Genomic DNA, 23,234 nt, shown 5'->3' with positions numbered 1-23,234 from the left:
GAATCCGAATAAAATAAAGCCGTTCCATTTAGCGGCCATTGTTGTGACAGATTTCTTTTGTCCGACAACGAGCGACACGAAAATGTGTCATTCAAACAAAATTTATTCTCCGGTCGGCACTTTCTGTACCCGGAGTGGCACGATAATGTGAAGGAAATTAGCTCATCTTGCTCATTAGCTCTCGGCTCGAAGTAATGGTTCATACTTGTTCGATTTTTACTGTGTGCTCGCAAGCTTCAGTGATATCATTTCTATTGAAAAGTTTTCGGAACGTCAATCACAGAGCGGTATTTGGTTCAGAAAAGGCATTCCATGTAACGTAGAATAAGAATTAAATTTATGAACAGACCTACAATATGACCAGAGAGGCTCCATCGTTATCAAAAAATTGGTAATTTAAAGCATAGCAATGGTTGTTCTGACCGTTTCTGAAATTTCAAAAGCAGTTTTTATGCTTTAACTAAAAGATATGTTCACGAAACATTCGTGAACATACCGATCATTTGTTTTGAGCATAAAAACTGCTTTTAAAATCTCAGAATGACGCGTGTTTGAACCTTAAACTAATAACACGGAATAGAAGTGCTAGTTCATACAGAGCGGTGATCAAAAAGTGGTAACAGAGTCTCTTTCGGGTTTGTCTTTCTTTAGGAAACTTTTCGCATGGAAGGCACCTTCCCTTTCGCTTGCAACACCTCGCGTTTAAACACGGCAAGTGCACGTATTAGGGAAAATAAGGGAAATGTATGCTCGACTTCTAGCCTGAATGCGTCGCTGAATCTCCTTACTCGTATTATTGTCGGCGGTGACCAGAGATCCCAAATATACGAACTCATCCACCACTTCCAGTTCATCGCTGTCAATAGTCGTTGTCCGCGGGAGGCAAACGTTGCTTTCTTTGGAGCCTCTTCCTACCGTATGTTTGGTTTTCGACGCATTGATTTGTAACCTAATCATTGTAGCCTCCGTTTTAAGTCTAGCATAGGCTTCCACCGTTTCAAGTTTTCTAGTAATGATGTAGAGGTCGTCTACGAATGCTAGAAGTTGGCTACTCTTGCTGAAGATTGCTCCTCTCGATGGTACGCCCGCCCGCCGAATCACACCTTCAATAGTGATGTTGAATAACATACAGGACAGACAGCAAGGGGATGCAACCCTTTGCGCGAATCGAAAGGACTTGGAAGTGCCCCCGAAAAGCACAGGTAGCATATCACTTACTCCAGGGCAGCTTTGATCAGCCGCGTCGATTTGGCCGGAAAACCGTACTCGTGTATTAACTACCATAGCTGTAGTGTACGCGCTCAACTGTATCGTATGCTGCCTGAAATCTACGAAAATATGATGCGTGGACAATAGATGAATGAATAGATTTTTTAGATGTAGTTTAATTTTCTCGATTGACGTTGCTAGTTTGTGTATGGGGTATTCAAAAGTTAGGTTTTGGCATGGCTATGGATAGTGTCCAAACACGATCTACCTCCACGAACAACTTCATACCTAGAGCAGTTTTCACTTCAGCACTAATGAATAATGAGCTGAATGCTTGTCTTTTGAATGTGCAAAGTATATGCGCTCGCGGCTTTACTAAGTTTAATGAATTGAGGCAGAATTTTTATCAAAGTGTAATAGATATAGTGTGCATGACTGAAACTTGGCTTGATGAAACTGTGATAGATACAATGCTCTCTATAGAGGGCAATAATTTGTATAGATATGACCGAAACAGACATGGGGATGGAATCTGTGTCTACGTTAATAAGAAGCTGCGGTGTCGGATAGTTCGAAAATCAGATTCAACTGACATTCATTACACAACTGAATTTTTATTGCTAGAGATCGAATGTGGCAATGACTGTCTCATGCTAGGTGTTTACTATAATCTACCAACTGTTGACTGTGCTGATTTAATTATGCACCATCTTGATGAATTTACTGTGAAGTATAACTCAACATTCTTTATAGGCGATTTTAACACAGATATCTGCAAAAATACTGCTAGAGTTAGAGGATTTAGTAATGTTCTATCCAGTTTTGCGAACTCATGTATAAACACTGAACCTACTGTCTTCCATCAATCTGGTTGCTCATTACTTGATTGGTTCATAACTGTCTCCCCAGATTCTATTCTTAAATTTGGTTAGGTTTGTATGCCTGGTATCTCAAATCATGATATGTTATTTTCTACATTCGATTATTCCTCGGTAGTAGTACCTCAGATAATAAAGTACCGTGACTACAAGAATTTTGAAGCGGAGGCTTTGCGGTTAGCTTTACTTCCGATTGATTCGTCAGAATTTCTTAGTATTACAACCTCATGCAGTGACATGCAGTGAAAAATAAGTTTTTTTTTCGAAAATTTGAGAAAAATAGAGAAACGGCACTGCAAGGGGGATTTATCAATCCGTACAAAAGTTTGAAAAATTAAAGGTGGGGTTGGAATGAGTAATTATACCAAATTTGGTTGAAATCGGAGGTGATCGATTCCAACGGGTAAGATCACATGAGAGGAAATGACTCCTATGTAAACTTAAGAATTGATTTTTTTAAAAAGCCCAAGATAGAATATTTTAAAAAAATTTTTAAATTAATCGATTTGACTAATACTAACATCCTATGAAGAAAAATCTGAGGTGCATTAAAGTTAAATAATAACTGCCTTCGGACATAGCGTGCAGCGATATTGAAAAAGCTATTATCGAATAGAAGAAATATTGCCTACCGTAATTGGACACGCTCTAGAAATCGCGTAGAACATTTAAACAACAATCGTAAAAGACATCAGGCCACCAATACGATTAAAGAGGCAAAAGATAACTACGACGAGCGTAAATTGAATGTCAACTTACCTAGTAAACAGCTTTAGAATAACATACGGAAGCTTGGTCTAACAAAAAACAAAGCATCTGATACTTCTTGTTACTCTTCAGTGGAAGAGATAAATTACCACTTTGCCTCGAATTTCACTCCTGCACCTGTTATTGATTCACTAAGACCCGTCAACAATGATGGCTTTCGATTTCATCCTGTTCAATTTTTTCTAATAAGTAGAATTATCTAGATCAGTTGGTCTAGAAAACATTCCAATACAATTTTTAAAAATTTTACTACCCTTGGCGCTTCCATATGTCAACCATCTTTTCAACACCATTTTAGCCACATCAATTTTTCCGAGAGCATGGAAGATTGTTAAAGTGTTTGCCAAATGTCACACTTTGTAACTGAAATGAATTTCCTAAACAAGTTTCAATCCAGATTCAGAAGCTCTCACAGTACCGAAACAGCACTTATAAAAGTCCACGATGATATCGCACAATCAATCGACAAATGTGGAGCCACTATCTTATTATTAATTGATTTCTCTAAAACCTTTGATCGCGGGTCTCACTCCAAGCTGGTTTACAAACTGTCGTCTTTATTCCAGTTTTCCAGCCAAGCAGTCAATCTAATCCGGTCTTACTTACTGGCCGCAGCCAAGCCGTGTTCTATAATGGTGAAATATCTTCATACCTACCTATAGATTCTGGAGTCCCTCAAGGATCCGTGCTGGGTCCCCTGTTGTTCTCAATGTTTATCAATGATTTACCTACAGTTCTGCAATTTTCTTCAATACATCTCTTTGCAGATGATGTTCAGATTTATTACTGAGCCCAAAATAATGAAAGTACTCAAGAAAAATTAATCATGATTTGAACAATGTCTTTCTTTGGTCGCAAAGAAACCTTTTGCCGATTAACATCTCCAAAACTCAAGCAATGATGATGAGCCGATCTAGAACTTTGATGGAAACACCGAAGTTATTCATGAATAATGAACGTGTGAATTTTTCAAGCACTGTCAACAATCTAGGTATGATTTTTACTTCAAGTTTAAACTGGCCCAGTGAGGAAAAATTTATGGTACGCTTAAACAATTGAATCTAGTCCCACGTCATTTCTCAGTCGATACCAAAATCAAGATTTATACAAATGCATACTTTATACTTACGCGTCTTTTGCTACTTGGTTACTCCAGGAATCTTCCTAGTAATAAGTATCAATTGTATCAATGTATAGAGGTTCGATCGGGTATAAAACGGAGCCCATTCGCACCGATAAGTCAGTCATAATCCAATCAATAAACCAGCATTCTAAGTTCACCAAATCGTTTCCGCAGTTGCTTCATATCACCATACCAGTTCCAGTAAGAAGTGCACGTTGATCAACCGGTCGATGGTATCATATGCGGCTTTGAAGTCAACGAACAAATGATGCGCGGGAACTCTGTATTCACGGTCCGGTTACGGGTTACGGTTACAGTTACGGGGCTAGTCCAACAATCCTACTGACCATCACCCTCCTACATTCATCGTCAAACCAATCGTTCCGCTGATTTCAGGCCACATGCTCGATAGAGCTCTCCGCTACACTGCTGATGGCAGTCTTCGAGAGGGGCTTCGTTCAGCTCGTCCTCTTCCGGCAGCACAGCTTCGAGTGAATGCGCGTAATTTGCGGCGACGTCTGGCTGCTTCAGCCGCGCGAGATCTAACCGAGGCTGGCGTCCGTACCAAATGTTTTTCACAACGGAGAGTTTTGGGCGCATCTTAACCATCACTAGGTTCGATTCAACGTTAGTGCTTCAATAGGATCTGACATCGATAATGTCTAAAAGTGCCGACTGTCGATCAAAACGTGGTCGATCTGTGATTCAGTCGGATTTGGTGACCTCCAGGTGTACTTGTGTTGGATTATGTGCTAGAAAAAGATACTAAAAGATACGGCCATGTTCTTGGAGACGGGAAAGTCGACGCGTAACGCTGCTATAGAGTCATTAGGATCGTTACACTAGCTCCGTAATTATAAAAATGTTCCTTACTGTCTAGTTTTCGAATAATTTCCTTTCCTATTAACAGTTTCCCCAAAATCGGCTTGTAGTAATTTGGATTTGACTATTACTGTTCGAAAATTGTGACAGCATGTTTGGCCTACTTATTGAGTATATGCTGTCCTTACTTGCTACCGCTCGTTCGGACTCAACTAAGGGATAGCCCCTACTAGTCAATAAACCTAGGAAAATGCTTGCACCTAAATTGAGGTGATCTCTGCGAGGAGGGGGGGGGGGGGGGTGGGGGGAAGTCGCAGGCGAACACTCGAATCGCTACATTAGCTCCGTAATTATCCTGTACTCTAATTACCGGTTGCCGAATCTCGGTTGTCGATAAAGAACGGTTAAGTCTTATTGAAGTTTATATTCCAAGGCTTTCCTTTGTACTACGCGTAAAGGTTTTTCAGGAAAACAGTATACTCTAGAAAATGGAAAATCATTTTCGGGGAAAAGTCGTACGATTCTTCTGCAGATTGATAAATTCCGCAAGATTGTTTTCACCAAAATGCGAAAAATGGTTCCAGTGATGAAAATTTATGGAGAATAATCTATTCTGGGAAATGATTTTCTGGGGAATAGTACCTTCTAGGAAATTTTTTGACGTAGGACTACGTCTTTGTTTACTATACTGGGACTGGGTAGCACTTAGTGAAAACGAAAATAGAAGTGTAACGTTTGAATGAAAGATTTCAAATTGTAATAACTATTAAACTACTGTATGAAACTGAACTTGTATAGATAAAATGACCAGCGGCGGGAGGCAAGAAAGGAATTTTAAGGAGGGCGTAAGAGGGGGGCTCTTATACAAATGAAACACAAATTTCCTCAAAACTCGAGAACTATCTAGGCAAATGGCATATGGAGGTTTCAGAAGGCACGATTTTTTTCTATGGTGTACTGAGACCCCTTCCCCTTCTAAGAGGGGGGGGGGACTCCCATACAAATGAAATACAAATTTCCTCATAACTCTAGAACTTATCAAGCAAATCGTACTAAATTTGGCATGTGGAGGTTTCAGAAGGCAAGAATTTTTTCTATGGTGGATTATGACCCCTTCCCTCTATACTCATACAAATTCTCATACAAATAAAACAGAAATTTTTGTGTATGTGCCATATTTTCCATATGTAACAAGCGTCAAGCGTGTGTGAAAGTAAACTAGTTAAACGATGTAAATTTACGATGAACGTGTTATGGCTTTAATGTTAGTTGTAACCAATGGCCCTTTTAAAGGCCACAAGGGAGTTAAAGTAAGATTTTTGAAACATATCAAGCTACGCATAATCATATTTAATGCAATAATCTGTGGACTGGTCATTCATTACTATTTCAACCTTTATGATGCACACAAGTGATTTTTAAAAGAAATCTCTATATCTCAATGGTTGTAGGCGTTGTACTTATGAACCCCCGTTCACGTATTTTCAAAGCCACCATTCATTGCATTCAATGAAGTATTGAATCTGAATATTCCACTTTTTCTCTTAATGGCACTCACAGATTCTTATAAACATACATATGCCTGAAATGCAGTTTACATTAGTCTTTGATCTAATGATCTGATATAGTCCTACGTCACCATTTCGTACAACCCTTAGGGCTGTATACCTTGTAGTTTTTCTGGGAATTGGCACTTTCTGGGGAATGGCTTTCGGGCAAATGCCATACAACCCAATATGATTCATTCGTTGGTCAGGTGATCTCCTCTGGTTGTGTGGATATCTTTGCGTGGCAAAAAGGTGCTTAAGATCACTAGGTCTCGGGAAACTACGAAGTTATTATCATTGACCGTTATCGTTCGTATCGGTGTGCAGGCTATGGGGTCCTTCTGTTCTGTGCTAAACATAATAAATGAACAAGTTTGGTTTATGTGGCTCAGTTCTACTCTGTGATTATTTTTCGCGAAGTATCTACAAAATCTTAAAGGGCCAATGTTGCTTCTTTGAGGAACAGTTAATTATTACGAAATGTTTTTAATCAGTAGAATCCGCTTTCTGTTAAATGGAAACATATTTCTCTCTCTCTCTCTCTTCTAAAAATATGGATTTTATTCACGCTGCTGGATCTCAAGAAGAGCTACGAACACATTAGATCTTAGATAATCTTTTGTTGCTTGCTTACTATTCACTAAGTTTAGAGAGCCTGTGAATTTAAAGACTTTATATTAAAATAATGTTCGCTTCTAATGTACTTTTCATATAAATAAAGTTTATTGGTTCCACATCTATATTCAACAAACACCCATCTGGTGGGTGCGTACATTACATATGTATAACTAATGAATAAAATACTGCCCATAAAAAGTGAACTCGTTTAACCCTAAACAACGTTTTCTGTTCTGTTTTGCTTTGTTTTATTTTACCTCCTCTTTCACGGGGCACCCTCTTGGCTGCTCGTTTTCAAACCCTGCAAAACATATTAGTCATTCAATATTCTTTTACCGGTCACCGGTTGTCGCCGGTTAGAACGGACGCCTTTAGGGTCCGTATCGCATCGCATATTAAATTTGATGCGAAGGTGTTTCCCCGAAACATTAGAAAACTAACAGTCGAACAGAGCTGAAAAAAAAGTTCAAACACCAGTTCGTCCTTAAAGGGGACGTGCTGCGCCCAACTGTAAACCTCAGTGCAATAGTTTCATTCTACCGACCGGCCGGAGGCCGGAGGTAGTGCTGCAATAGGGTTGTCCTTATTAAACACAACTTCGACCCCAGCTAGTATGAAAAGACATTTTAAACTACCGAACTTGTTTTTCTTCGAATAAAATCTCAAACCCCACACTGCCTTACGAGTCACTTTCGGATGCCGTGACTAAACCGCGTAAACACCCCGACTCATTTCCCTATGCTAATCAGACTGCGGTGCAGCGGTACACGTGCTAAATACATTTAATTAAAACCGTATTATGCACATTTCTGAAATAGGGATAATTATCACCATACGACCGGGATGGCGGGGTTTGCCACAGAACACAGAACCACTCCGGTGGGGGGGGAGGGTAAAAAAGTTCGTGGAGGGTGCCAAGATTGTGCGGATAAGATTCGGTTTTACTGTTATTATTAGGCGGCTTCCTCTGGCCGCGCGGCGCGCCGCTGGTTGCACCACAGCAGCGCAGCGCACCGTTTTGTCGGTGCAGCAGTTTTCGGAACTCGATAAAAGTAGGTACATTATACAGCCCAGAGGGCCATTTCATTGCGAACGCTATTGAAAGGCAGCCGTCGTTTCATTGTTTGATAAGGAAAATTAAGTGCCTTGGGCGGGGCGGGTTCGGGCTGGTCTCGAAAGACACGCCCGGGGCAGGGCGCACGCCAACAAAGCCGATTTGATTGTGTAATCGAAAATTAATTTGCATAACAGGAGGAAACAATGGCCGACAGCAGCGGCCAGTAATGAACACAGCTTATGTGAATGCAATTGTAGCACTGTGATGGTTCGGTGATGAATGAAAGGAAAAGCGTGATTTAAAAAATTCTATTGGCAACTGACTCATAAATAATTTGCAAGTAAATTCCCATGTGTGTGCACCCGGCAGAATAGCCCGAAGCAAACATTCAAATTGTTTCTATCCCCTATTTGGTTTGCTAAATCTACTGGTTCCAAAGCAGCTACAACACAAACTCTGACTTTTTCATAAATGCCTCATCATCGTCATTCAGCCTGTTCTTTTCGCAGATTAATCGATTGATGGATTGAATTCCACTGACGAGCACAACATGACTAGCAGTTTATGTTTTCCCGATGAATACCATGCCGTAAAATGTCAATTTCTGCCGATGATTCTTATTTCAAAATGCGTAATAGTCTGACCATTTCCTGGAAGCGAACGAACCAACGAACGAACGAGTAGCAGAACAGGAGCCCTGTTGGGAATATTTATTAATTTCGTCACGCTGAAATGACAGCGCAGATTCTGCACGCTGTTGTGCACATTGTTCCCGTGGAAAGCCAATCGGCTGGCTTTCTACTTTGTTCCGATGATTAATTTTTGCCCCAATTTCTGCTGGTAGTATTGATTATACATTTTATTCGGGGTACAAAAATTTGTTATTTACGGTTTAACAAGTTATTCGATAGTGCCATCCATTATAGGGATTTATGGGAACATTTGTTTATCTGCCACTGACGTTTTCATGCAAAACTTTGGAATCATTTCCTGATCTAGCTTAGTGTTATAGGAATCTTGTTGCACTGTTACCGTTGTTGCGAACAAAAATTACAAATATTCAGAAGAGATTCACATTTTCATAATTAAAGTTATCTGTTCTAACGCATGCATTAAAAAAATGGAATAACTTCAGATGGCGATGAAAGAAAACTAATTCAATAGAACAAATTTTTCTTGAATCCTACGTTTAATAAACATGTAAAAAAACAAGTTTTATCAGTTGATTTATGGCAGCCATGGTGAAAACAGTCAAGCAACTACGTTCGATGCTTTGCTTGTACTGCAAGTTCCACCCCGGAGCGAATAAGTTGGATATTGTGCCCAGTCTGCCATTAACAACATCCTCTCCCTTCTGGAGGAAGGTGACAGCGTCGAACGGAAGTCTCGTTCCGACGGTGCTGGACAATCGTAAAGTGCAGCAGAAACTGAAAAGTACGACCGAGAGCAAGGAGGCCTCATAATTACGCACCGGTGAAGAAGTACTTGGCCAAAATGGACATTTTTATGCGGAAGCGTCAGTCGAGATCGGTCGTAACCGAGCAGCAGGACATTGCCCAGAAGCAGCGGCTGAAGGTGCTGATGAAAAACATATTTCCGGCGAAGCACGACATCGTGGTCAGCACCAACTTGACGCTGAACAGCAACGACAAAGAGCACGTGACAAAAAGAAAAAGAAAAGTGAACGAAAAATTGAGACACAAACGAAGAAAACGAGGTGAAAGGAAGATATTGACCAGAAGAAGAGAAAAAAGAAAAACGGAAGAAAGAAGGAAAATGAGAAAAAAGAAGGAAAAACGTTAAGCAAAACAAGAAAAAATGATGACAAAATGAACAGAATAGGCGAACAAACGGAACAAAAATTGGATCGAAAAGGAAAAAGAGCAATGGAAAAAATGGAGGAGCGGGAATGTTGAGAAACGTAAACAGAAAGTAGGCAAATGAAAAAATATGATAACGGAAGAAATGCGGGATAAAACGAAAAATAGAGCGTGGCGCAGGAAAAGCAGAAGAAAACCGGAACAGATGAAAACAAAAAAAAATAGAAAAGGAGTTAAAGGGACAGAGATTGGAAAGAGGAAAACGCGCCTGAACCTGTAAGAATAAGACGAAAAGCAGAAAAGAAAAAAAAATAAGTGGCAAATCAGGATTGGAATGGAAGTAAAATGGTACATGGAAATAAAAGAAAGAAAAAGTAAGAAAAAAAGAAGAAAAACGAAAAAAATAGAATGAAGAGGAACAAAAACCTGACAGAAAGGGTCGGAAAAAGGAATAGAAAAGAACCGAAACCGAAAGAAGAACAGCGTGAGAAAAAATAAAGAAAACTGATAGAGGAAACGAGAAAGACAAGAAAACGAGGTCAAACAGTATATAAAAGAAGAAAGATGAAACAAAATGAGAATGCGAATGGGATGGTAAAATGGAACGAAAAAAAAGAAAAGAAAAACAGGAAAATCGGACCGAAGGAAAAGGCATAACTCTAGAAAAAAGACAAATCCCGGGAAACAAAAAAGGAAAGCCGCAGAACAAAGAAAAGAGGGATCCGAAAACATAATAAACATGACAGAGGAGAAGAAAAAACTGAACACCTTAATGAGGAACACGGGCACAGATGAAAACGAAATAAGAGAAGCTGGAGATTTGGAGAGATATGACCACCGAAAATGCGACAAGGAAACAGGTAAATGAAAAGACGGAAAACGTCCAAAAAAAATTACAAAATTATGAGTTAAAAGCAAGCCCAAAAAGCAGAACGGTAAATAAGATAAATAAATAAATCTATACCTATAAAGAAGGATTTCTGTCTGTCTGTCTGTCTGTCTGTCTGTCCGTATGTTCCTTATAGAATCGAAAACTACTGAACCAATCAGCATGAAAATATGCATGTAGAGGTTTTTTGGGGCCAGGAAAGGTTTTAGTGATGGTTAGAAACCCCTCCCCCTACTAAGAAGGGGGGGCTCCCATACAAATGAAACACAAATTTCTGCATAACTCGACAACTAATCAAGCAAATAGAACAAAATTTGGCATGTGGGTGTTTTCGGTGACAAGAATTTATTCTATGGTAAATTGAGACCCCTCCCCTCTTTATAAGGGGAATTATAACTCCTCTCCTCTTTAAAAGGGGGGGCTTCCATACAAATTTCCTCATAACTCGAGAATTAATCAAGCAAATGGAACCAAATTTGGCATGTGAAGGTTTTCGAGGGCAAGAATATTTTCTATAGTAAATTAGGACCCCTCCCCACTTTAAGAGGGGGGGCTCCTGTACCAAAGAAACACAATTTTCCTCATAACTCGAGAAGTAATTAAGCAAATGGAACCAAATTTGGCCTGTGGGTGTTTTTGGACACAAAATTTTTTTCTATGATGAATTGGGATCACTCCCCACTTTAGGAAGGGGGGCTCCTATACGAATGAAATGCAAATTTCCTCATAACTCGAGAACTAATCAAGCAAATGGAACCAAATTTGGCACGTGGGTGTTTTTGGAGACAAAATTTTTTTTTATGATGAATTGACAGGGGGGGCTCCTATACAAATGAAATTCAAATTTCCTCATAACTCGAGAACTAATCAAGCAAATAGAACTAAATTTGGCATGTGGAGGTTTCTAGAGGCAAACATATTTTCTATGGTGAATTAGGACCCCTCCCAACTTTAAGAGGGGGTGCTTCTACACAAATAAAATACAAATTTCCTCATAATTCGAGAACTAATCAAACAAATGGAACCATATTTGGCATGTGGGTGTTTTTGGAGGCAACCATTTTTTCTATGCTGAATTAGGACCCCTTACCTTTTTAAGAGGGGGGGCTCTCATACAAACGAAATACAAATTTCCTCACAACTCTAGAACTAATCAAGCAAATGGAACCAAATTTATCATGTGGGTGTTTTTGTAGGCAAGAATATTTTCTATGGTATATTTTCTATGGATTTCCCCACTTTAAGAGGAGGGGGGGGCTCCTATACAAATGAAAATCAAATTTCCTCATAACTCGAGAACTAATCAAGCAAATGGAACCAAATTTGACATATAAATGGTTTTGGACGCAAGATTTTTTTCTATGGTGAATTGAGACCCCTCTCTTCTTTAGAAAGCGAGTTATGGCCCATCTCCCCTTTAAGAGGGTGGGCTTCCATACAAATGAAATGCAAATTTCCTCTTATCTCGAGAACTAATCAATCAAATGGAACCAAATTTGGCCTGTGGGAGTTTTAGATGGCAGAAATTTTTTCTATGGTGAATTACGACCCCTTCCCCGTTTAAGAGGGGAGCTCCCATACAACTGAAATTCAAATTTCCTTATATCTTGAGAACTAATCAAGCAAATGGAACCAAATTTGGCATGTGGGAGATTTTGGAGTCTTGAATTTATTTTACGATAGTTAGAGACCACTCACCCCTGTGGTAGGGGGATATGGACTCTCATACAAATTATACAGAAATTTTTGCGAAACTCAAAAACTAATCGAACTCGAGAAATTCGAGACTCTTCCATAAAACATTAGTCAATACAAGACCACAAAAACTATCTATAGTAACACTAGATCATTCAGGACGAGACGGTCGCGAGTGTTGCCGGTGACCCGCCGTTGGATCTTGCAAAATGGGCTTGCAAAACTCGAGATTGTGACAAAGATCATCCGAGATTCATGATTTATGTACAACACAGGTTAATTTGTGGCAATACGAAGTTTGTCGGGTCAGCTAGTAAAAAATAAAACGTGAAATGACGGAAAATGAAACAGCATCAGCGGTCCAGCGGCCCAGCAGCGAAAATTATTTGGAAAGTTTTTTGTGGTTCAAAATAGCTCCCTACAATGTTCAGCAAATTTCTTCAATTCCAAAAGACAATTAATGTGAATTCAAGTTCCAGCTTGGCTTATAAACACATAACGAATAATAACTTTTTATTGAAAAGAGATAGAAGGATAATTTCTTCGACAAAGTTATAGCTAATGAATATATGAGTAACTTTGCTAAAGGCATGGTAGGCGTATTTTTTATAGTTTCTATCTTACAAGGCGTTTTATATGAAGACCTCTCAAAAATCACTTTTTCGATCATTACTTCAAATTTAAAGGTTTTATTGCATAATAATGTTCTACAAAGTTGTTTCTCTTACCAAAAATCATATTTTTGTAGAACATTGTATGTTGAAAACTCATACGTATAACGAGTTCTAAAATTTTTCCTGTGTTTTTTTGGTCTTTTTCAGAATAGAATAGCTCAAAATGGTGCAAGCGGCAAAAATCAAGCTTGACCGTTTCTGAAAGCTTGAAATTTCATTTTAATCATATGTAAAAAAAAAGGTTTTTTCTCTAACTCGAGTAATTTTAGTTTAATTATTCCATGTTTGGCCATTTTCTACTATGTAGCATTTTCTAATATCTTCTTGAAGACAATTAGAGCCAAGTCAATAGTGCAAAAGAAATTTGTCGTACAATGATATAGTTTATTCTGATTGTCACGTAAAATGGTCGGCGTTAAATCAGACAGGACCAAGTCGAAAAATTTAAAAAAAATGAGTTACAGTATTCCCCCCAATAAGGACGCTAATAGGGACCGCGTTAATCGAAACCGTGTTAATGGAGTCTACATAGTACATGGGAATTGACTTAATTGGTTCCAACATGGAATAACTCGTGATCTTGACCGTATAGAACGTTGCTATCTTCGACAAAGTTGTTCAGCAGATCGAGGGCTTTTCGTTGGATCGTAGTATTTCGGAATTACCTCACTGCGTGGCGCTAGCGTATATGTAATATTATTGTATTGGCTGTATCTTGCGCTGCTAACTATCTAAAAAGTTGCGGTCTTCGGGAAGGTTGCTTAAATCACTACCACCTTCAAGATGGCATGAGAAATATCGCAGAACTGACTCACTACGTGGCGCTAGCGTATATGTAATATGCTTAGACAGGCTGTATCTTGCGCTGCTGACTATCTAGAAAGTTGTGGTCTTCGGGAAGGTTACTCAAATGACTGCCACCTTCAAAATGGTATGGAAAATAATGCGGAATTGACTCAACGGACGGCTCTAGTCTACCATGCCACGTAGTGCGTCAGTTCTGCGCTATTTCCCATGCCATCTTGAAGGTGGAAGTCATTTGAACAACTTTCCCGAAGACCGCAACTTTCTGGATAGTCAGCAGCGCAAGATATAGCTTGTATAAGAGTATTGCATATACACTAGCGCCACGTAGTGCGGCAGTTCTGCGCTATTTCCCATGCCATCTTGAAGGTGGGAGTCATTTGAACAACTTTCCCGAAGACCGCAACTTTCTGGATAGTCAGCAGCGCAAGATATAGCTTGTATAAGAGTATTGCATATACGCTAGCGCCACGTAGTGAGTCAGTTCTGCGCGATTTTCCATACCATCTTGAATCTTGAATCTTGACCTTGACCGTCTTGAATCTTGAATCTTGAATCTTGACCTTGACCATCTTGAATCTTGAATCTTGAATCTTCCCAAAGACCGCAACTTTCTAGATAGTCAGCAGCGCAAGATATAGCTTGTATAAGAGTATTACATATACACTAGCGCCACGCAGTGCGTGAGTTTTGCGCTATTTACCATACCACCTTGAAGGTGTCTGTCATTTGAGTAACCTTCCCGAAGACCGCAACTATTTAAATAGTTAGCAGCGCAAGATACAGCCTGTCTAAGCATATCACATATACACTAGCGCCACGTAGTGCGGCAGTTCTGCGCTATTTCCCATGCCATCTTGAAGGTGGAAGTCATTTGAACAACTTTCCCGAAGACCGCAACTTTCTAGATAGCCAGCAGCGCAAGATATAGCCTGCAGAAGAGTATTACATATACGCTAGCGCCACGTAGTGTGACAATTTCGCAATAATATAATCCAATGAAAACCCGTTGATGTACTGAACAACTCTGTCGAAGACACCAATCTTCTATACGGTCAGGTTATTCTATGTTGGAACCAATTAAGTCAATTCCCATATGCTACGTAGACTCCAATAAGGACGTTCGACCGCGTTAATGGAATCACTCGAGACCGTCCTTATTGGAAACGTTCTTATTCGAAACCGCGTTATTCGGGGGACTACTGTAATAACAGCAAACGATCAAGAATTTTCTTAGCTACATTTCACTCTTATCAGATTACATAAATGTTACAAACAGCCAGAATTATGAGATGATTTTGAAACATTAATAGCTATAAACCATATAGGGCAGCGTTTCCCAAATGGGGGTTCGCCAAAACTTTAGTTCGCTGCAGAATAGTATAGGGAAATCCGCCAGGGGATTCGCGAACCGAAAAAGGTTGGGAACCGCTGAAATAGGGTACGGGAGGGCATTTACCGGCTGCGAAGTCTGTCGATAAAAAAGGGTCAAGTTCTGAAAGACGTTTATACGCATGGCTTTGCTTTGCAAACAGTGGATACTAATTTATTTGAGAGATTCAAATTAGCGAACCCCTGCTTGGAGGATTCTAATGACGGGAATACTGCTCGGAAATTTTTTAACGAGTGGAAATCCGTTTGTATTATAGGACTGAACTGTTAAATTCTGGAACGCTTTTTGGCTACACTAACCGCAGATATTATTAAGGCTACAACACTGCCCATAGAATTATTAAGCGAATAGGTACAAGAAACGCGAAATAAATGCATGCGTAAATTCAGGGAATCTCACGCCAGGAAATTCAACCGAATTGCCAATTAGAAAGATTGCTAACAACAACAAAATAATTCAAAAACAAAACATTTTTTGACTCTCTTAAATAAATTAGTACTATTTGTGTTTCCAAATCAACGATATTCTGATATAAGTAGTTCATCTGGTCAGGAGAACATTTGCAAAGTAATGAAAATTGAATGATTTATATTTTTCCAAAACAGTTGATGCAGATAGAAAACTGATGTTATATCTAAAATTCGAAGAAAATTTTAAAATTAATCAGAAGAAATTATGTCATTGTACGACAAATTTCGTTTGTACTATTGGCTTGGCTCTAATCGTCTTCAAGAAGATATTAGAAAATGCTACATAATAGAAAATGGCCAAGCATGGAATAATTAAACAGGAAATTACTCGAGTTAGAGAAAAATCAGTTTTTTATTTTCACATATATTTGAAATAAAAACGGCCGGAATGTTTTCCGTTTGCCCCTTTTTGAGATATACTATTCTGAAAAAGACTAAAAACACAGGAAAAACATTAGAACTCGTTAGAATATTAGAATATGTCTTTCGATAAGAGAAACAACTTTGTAAAACATTATGATTCAATAAAACTATTAAATTTGACGTAATTAGGGAAAAAGTGATTTTTGAGAGGTCTTCATATAAAACACCCTGTGAGATAGAAACTATAAAAAATACGCCTATTATGTCTTTGACGAAGTTACGCATATAATCTTTAGCTATAACTTTGTCTAAGAAATTATCCTTCTATCTCTTTTCAATAAAAAGTTATTATGTGTTAGGTGTTTACAAGCCAAACTGAAATTTAGTCGTTGAATTCACATTAATTGTCTTTTAGAGTTGAAGAAATTTGCAGAACTTTGCAGAGAGCTATTATGAATCGCTTAGCCGTAAAAGTAAATTTCTACTTAGTTTTCGTTTCTGGAGCACTGTGCAATGGAACAGAAAACACGAGACAGAGAAAAAGATGTACGTGAGAAACAGAGCAAAAATGGAAGAAAGAAGAAGAAAATTGAGAGCAAAAACTAAGAAAAACTCACAAGAAACAAAAGACGGTACAAAAAGTAGAAAAATGGGAATGGGAAAGAGAAAAAAAACAGAAAAGAGGTAAAACATGTGAGAGTGGAAGACGAAATATGTCAATCCTGATTTCAAGTAAAACTTCGCGTCTAATTTCGTGTCCATGTCCAAAATCAAAGCTAATTTAATGTCCAATGTCATGTTCAGTTTCAAGTTTACTTGCATGTTCGATTTTAAACCCAATTTCATGTCTAATTTAATTCCTATTTTACGTCATATTTAAACTGTGATTTCAAATAACTGAATTATGTTCAGAAAACGTAGATTGCTATCTGAATAACAAGTAACATAGTATAACAAAAGGATTTTTTAAGTCAAGTGGTTTCCATCTTCAAACCATCACTCAAATTCTAGAATTTAAGCTAAGCAGAGAACGACTAGATTTCTCAAGAATTTCAAACAAAATCCCACATTTAACATATGCAATTCTGCCGCTGGCGAATGTGACAATCCTGTCTTATTCCACACACGACTTTCTCCCCGCCATCTTCCGAGTCAATGGCTCAGAATTTACATCCGTGTATCAACAAGATTTCGTGCAGAAAATCCGCTTTTCGTCTCGTCGGAACCATAACCTAGCCCGAAGATATGGCACCGATTTGCACACATACCACCTCGGGAACAGAGTAACATCCTCGCCATTCTCCGGCAACGGCAACTAACGGATTGGAAAGACACACTCGGCTGAAGATTGTGTTCATGCGTCAATCCATTGGCGATGATAGGCCGGTTCCTGCCGCGCTCGCCACTTTTCCCACTGGATGATACCGTCAAAGTGGCGAGGAAGTCAAGCTACAATAGGCATAGCGAGATTGATAGACAACATTATTTCTGTCGGTTGGTGCTACGAGAAGAAAAACCATTTCCTCACTCACGCACCATTTCGCCCGGTGATGGAACAAAGAAAGGGTGGAAGCTGCGAAGTAGATGAACATCCTGCAGAGAACAACGTATGCACCCCTCCCCGTTCACTATTGTGGAGGCAATCCAATGTTATCGCGCTTGTTTTCGATCGTCATGCTGTTGATTTGGTTTACCAGATATGGAACAAAGGATCACTGTACGTGCCAGATGTGCGGCAGTGGATAAATCGATTACATGACTCTTACCTTCGCCTTTTTCTATCTGTAGCATGTAATGATGTTTTATTTCCTCCGGTTGCTTCAACTCGAAGTTAAGTCGAATTTCCACTGAAATATTACTACGCAAATAGATGAATCTATTACCGAGCGGCCCGCTTGTAATCAGCATGTATCGAAGGAGGAAATCTTTCCGTTTTCCATTCCCACAATAATCGTTCCGAATCCACGCTTTTCTCATTCATTTTCCTGGGAAATCCAATTTATCGCATCCGTTAATCAAAGTTTCAGCCCGACGACGACGACGACGGCGGTCGGTTGGTCGGTATAATGGTAAACAAACAACGTCGCACCGCAATCCCGGTCCCGGCTGGTAATCGCTCCCACAGACAGCTAACGAGATAGATGTTGATCCTGCGAGTTCGGCTATCACTTGCCTAATGTTGATTCCAGCAGCGATCCTGCCAACAACGCACGTGTCACAACTTAACCGATATGGTGATGATGGCGGGAAACACTGCAGCCACCCGGTAGAGGAGTGTGTGGTTCGTGAAAAAATGCAATGTTTGTTTTGCTCGAATACGGAGAGCCCGAGATTCACCGTCGCCGATTAGCATACGTATGCTGCTCGTATGTTATTTTTTATTTCTTGTGGACCACGTTTCCGTGGTCGGCGGAAGTTGATTCGCTGCAGCAGGCGGCCTAGTGATTCAGCATATTCTTTTTTTTATAAGCGATGCATTTGGTCGAACGGAATGAGTCACGATTGAAATTGTCGTGATTTCGGGATGTTCAAGCAGTTGAAGCACGCGACGAAAAGCTGAGTGGAGCCATAAAATCTAGAATTTATGTACTCAATGTGATGCGTGTGCAGATTTTCTCGACGAATTTTGTGAGTCACGTGCCCTACGTTTTCAATTGTAGATAGGACCTGTAAATTATAAACTATGTTGAAGTAATAATCATGCCACACATGCCTGTTGAACTCTATTACATTTGAAAGATTCAAATTCATACTCGATTTCAACGAAACTGCTTGCCGTATTTTAATTCCCACGTGATTCAATCATATCACGAAAGTTTATTTGAATGCAACTACCAAACTGTACATTTATAGGTTAGGTTAGAGACGGTTCAAACAGCATCTGTAAAGTGTCAGAGCAAGCGGACGAGTAATGGCCCAGACACAATATATTAATTTGCCCGAAACAATTCTCTAGCACATCTGATTTAATTTTTAACACCACCCTCACAGTTCGTTTAGCACCTCCATTATACCGAATTCCCAGTCACCTCAACGTATGAATAACGAATGACCAGGTTACTTCAAACTATTTCACTCGACTGCTGATATGACATGGTCTCAAATTCCGCAAATACAGTTTCTAATTAATTCACGTACAGGGTACAGCATCCATGATTGCTACAGCAAATAAACGATCCATCTTACTTCGCTTTCACCGACGGAATTCTCTCAAATGATCAAATGGCTAAACATCGGTGATCGGTGTGGTAGATCCGTGGCTGTAAATTCCAATTTTACCAGAGTGGTAGAGCTACCAACAACGAGCTGAGAACTGGCTGCGTAGGGATGGGCAGAATGCCGGATCGAGTGCTGGACTGGAAAGCGATCAACGAGAAGATGCGCACGTTTCTTCAACTACACCATCATAAACGTACATTGTCCACTGAAGTAGCCCCGACGATGAGTAGGAAGCATTCTATGCGCCGCTGCAGACGCTCGGCTGTCAATGAGGCCGCACCCGCGGTGCTAGATGAGAGAACCTCGAGCGCACGAAATGATTGATTTAACGCGTCAGATTGCCAACAAGCGATGGAGAGTAAAAAAAACTTAGAAAAACTATCCATGCATTGCCACGCGGGAGAATTTGATCAAGTATCGACGAGCGCGGAATAAGTTGGCCACGATCCTGAGGAGGAAGAAGGAGACGCAACGGAAGTTAACCTAGGAGTGCCTATGAACGAGAACAGCGAGCCGGCTCCCGATCTCGAAGAGATCCGGCAAGAAATCGGTAAGGACCAACTCCCGGCAGAACTCTACAAAAACGTCCAAGAACCGCTTGCAACGGCACTTCACTGGATAATTTTAAGGATTTGGGAGGAGGAGAAATTACTGGAGCAGTGGATAGAAGGTGCGGTTTGTCACATCTACAAAAAGGGCGATCGGCTAGATTGCTGTCATCAGCGCGGCTTTACGTCAACGCCATATCCCCAATGGCAAGAAAACTCGTAGGGCAATATCAAGCGGGTTTTATGCGGGCCCGTGCTTCTAATTTCTTATCGCTGACAAATCCTTCAGAAACGTCGGGAGTATAACGTGCCCACGCATCATATTTTCGTGAATTTCAGGGCAGCATACGATACAGTTGAGCGCAAACACAACAGACAATGATATAGTCCCTACTTCAAAATGTTGGGACAATGATTGATGAAAGTTTGTCACTATTGCATGAAAGTTAGGACAACCAGAGGATATCGCAGTTGTTTATTATTGATACAGATGTTTCATGACAACCATATTGAGAGCTTTGCTCAAAATTAAACGCGGTCTAAAGCATACCCCGCCAGAGATGCCAACATTTTTTCTAAGAACTCAGGATGCAAAGGAAATAAGAATCAGGATAATTCGGGATTTTTGTTTCAATTTTTTTAGGAAAGCAATATGTACAAATTTTCATACTAATAATTCTCTCACATTGCTGCTTATGCATTGACTATTTACCACAGTCACAATTACACGAAATTTGGAATGAAAACGTACGTCCTTAACCTTTCGCTAATCGCGCCAACGTCGATTCATAGGCAAGGTAAAACAGAACGAAATTCACTCGAATACTAACACCACATGGCGAAAAACTTATGAAACCTTGTGTATCAATTGAAAGATCTCGGTTTGCAGATAAACCTGGCTGAAAACAGTGATTTTCTTTATTGCCAGAGTTCCGTTAAAGTTAACGTTCCACATTGCGAGTAATTGTGGGTTAAGACGGCATTTATGTTTCTAGTATCATCTTCGCAGCGTTCGATTTCGGCAGCTAAACAAAAGTGACCACAAAGTAAAGAGTTATAGAAAAATAGAGATAAACTCCTCTTGAGCATAACGCTGGAGAGTAGAGAAATGAGGGTTAAGTTTCTACAGGTTTTTAGTTCAAATGTATAAAAATCAGAAAAAATCATGGTATTTTTCCAACATCAGGATAAAAGAGCGACTTGTCAGGATATCAGGATATACGCCAAAAAATTTAGATAATCCTGAAAAATCAGGAACATTGGCATCTCTATACACCGCGCTTGAAGCAAACACCTCGCTAGAACTGTTGCCAGAATGTTGTAAACTAACATGTTGTTCACATAACTGTGTCACCAAAAGTAACTAAAACTTTATGATTTCTGTACAATTTCTTCCTATATAGGAATTATATAATATTAAAATTGACCCGGCAACAACCCTCGGGCATCTACCATGCTTCCTGAAACCGCCACATTTTGAGGTGGCGCTACATGCGTTTTGCTTTTATTAAGCAGCATTCACACAACAGTGGAAGTGATGCAGCTGACGTGACCAAGCCTACGAAACTTAATGACATATGTGTCAATGATGTGATATGGAAGCGAAGATTTTTCGAAAAACAGTTTATAATATAATATAATTTACATTCAATTAAGAGAAAACATCATTTTTTAGATGAGATAGATGATAACCCAACGAAAATTACTGCTGGTGCTGCAGAAATACCGTGTGATTCGTACTTTAGCATGCACACTTGCATACAAGTGATCCAGTGATCCAGCTAGGGTTACCAAGTCTGAAAATTACAAAAACCGGCCTGTCAGTCCTGCCTTAAAAAAAGTGCGGGGGGGGGTGCAGTTTGCTGGATGAGCAATGTTGTGGAGATCAACCACAACGAACATTGAATGGATCAATGGATTATTGAAGAAAGCTAATTTTAGAGAGACAACTACTTGCTTCTGGCGCTACTAGACAATTTATTGTACATTACCGTCAGAAGCAAGATATTGTCACTGCAAAACTAACTATCTTCAATGATCCGCTGCTCAGGATTATTAATAAATTTATCAGAAAATTTAACAAATCAGGCAAAAAGTACAAATCCGGCTTCATACGTTGGAAAACCGGCCTTTTTGCCGGATTGACCGGCCACCGGCTTTGTAAGTGAAAAACCGGTCGGGCCAGCCAAAAACCGGCCACTTGGCAACCCTAGATCCAGCAGATGTTGGCTTCACTTATTTTGTTCGCAAACGTCATAGTTGCCACCGGGGTGCCCGGCAACCTTGAAAGAGCATTTTGTTTTTGAGTTTCGCGGTGGTTGACTTTCAACGAAACTCACAATGAAGTAGGGGAAATGTGTATAATGTGCCCCCCCTAAGAATAAATGGATATATCTCCGTTATACTTCCCCAAATTGACGTTACAACTACGGGTATATGTTGGTATTTTAGCTGACAACCAATTGCAATTGTTTATTTCATTTAGTATTGTGGAATAAACATGCTAGGAATTATTTATTAAAAGCACCTAAATGTTGTGTTTCTCGTCTGCGCGGGGTAAAATGCCCCACCTGCGGTATAATATGCCCAATGCGGTAATTTGAGTATTTCTACCAGTGACAGTCCAACTCTATTTTGTAGAAAGTAAAACTATTTCCTTTGTTTTGCAAAATATCGTTATTTTATGTAAAATAAACCTAGTTTCGGCCTTCTGGTGCACTTTTTCTTTTCTGCATGGGGCACATTATACTGCAGCTGTGGCGTTTTGTACCGGGTAGTTGAATTACCTAGAATTTGGACGTTGGTAATAAATTATTCCCACCACGGTTGCTCTACAATACTAATTGAATTAAATAATGGCAATTGGCTTCAACTTAGATCTGTTTACCTATGTTTATAGCCACATTTGCAAGGGGGGCAAATTGCACCACCGCAAGTGGGGCATATTGGCCTGCTTTTACTTATTTGAAAAAATATTAAATGCTAAAGCAAATCAAGCGTTTCATATCGTTATTTTTGGCAGGGATGTCTTTTTGAAGTTCACTTTACGCAATCGAATCACAACAACCGGTTATTTACAGATTTTGACAAGAAAATAGCTTATGGAAATGACGCCAAAAGTTACATCGGAAGCTGCTCAAAAACAAACTTATTTTTGTTTTGTTTTTACAGCATGTGACAACTGTCATACTTGCATAGTAGGCTAGTTCCATCAAATACTATGGTTTCTGGGTGGTTTTGCATTTTGATTTCGCTTGTTTAGCGAAAACGAAGGGGGGGGCACATTGGCCAGGGGGGGCACGTTATACACAATTCCCCTAATTTGCGGTTTCGTCAC

The sequence above is a fragment of the Sabethes cyaneus genome, chromosome 2 (genome assembly GCF_943734655.1).
Source record: "Sabethes cyaneus chromosome 2, idSabCyanKW18_F2, whole genome shotgun sequence".
NCBI lineage: Eukaryota > Metazoa > Arthropoda > Insecta > Diptera > Culicidae > Sabethes > Sabethes cyaneus.
Note: the sequence above shows the minus strand (reverse complement) of the source record.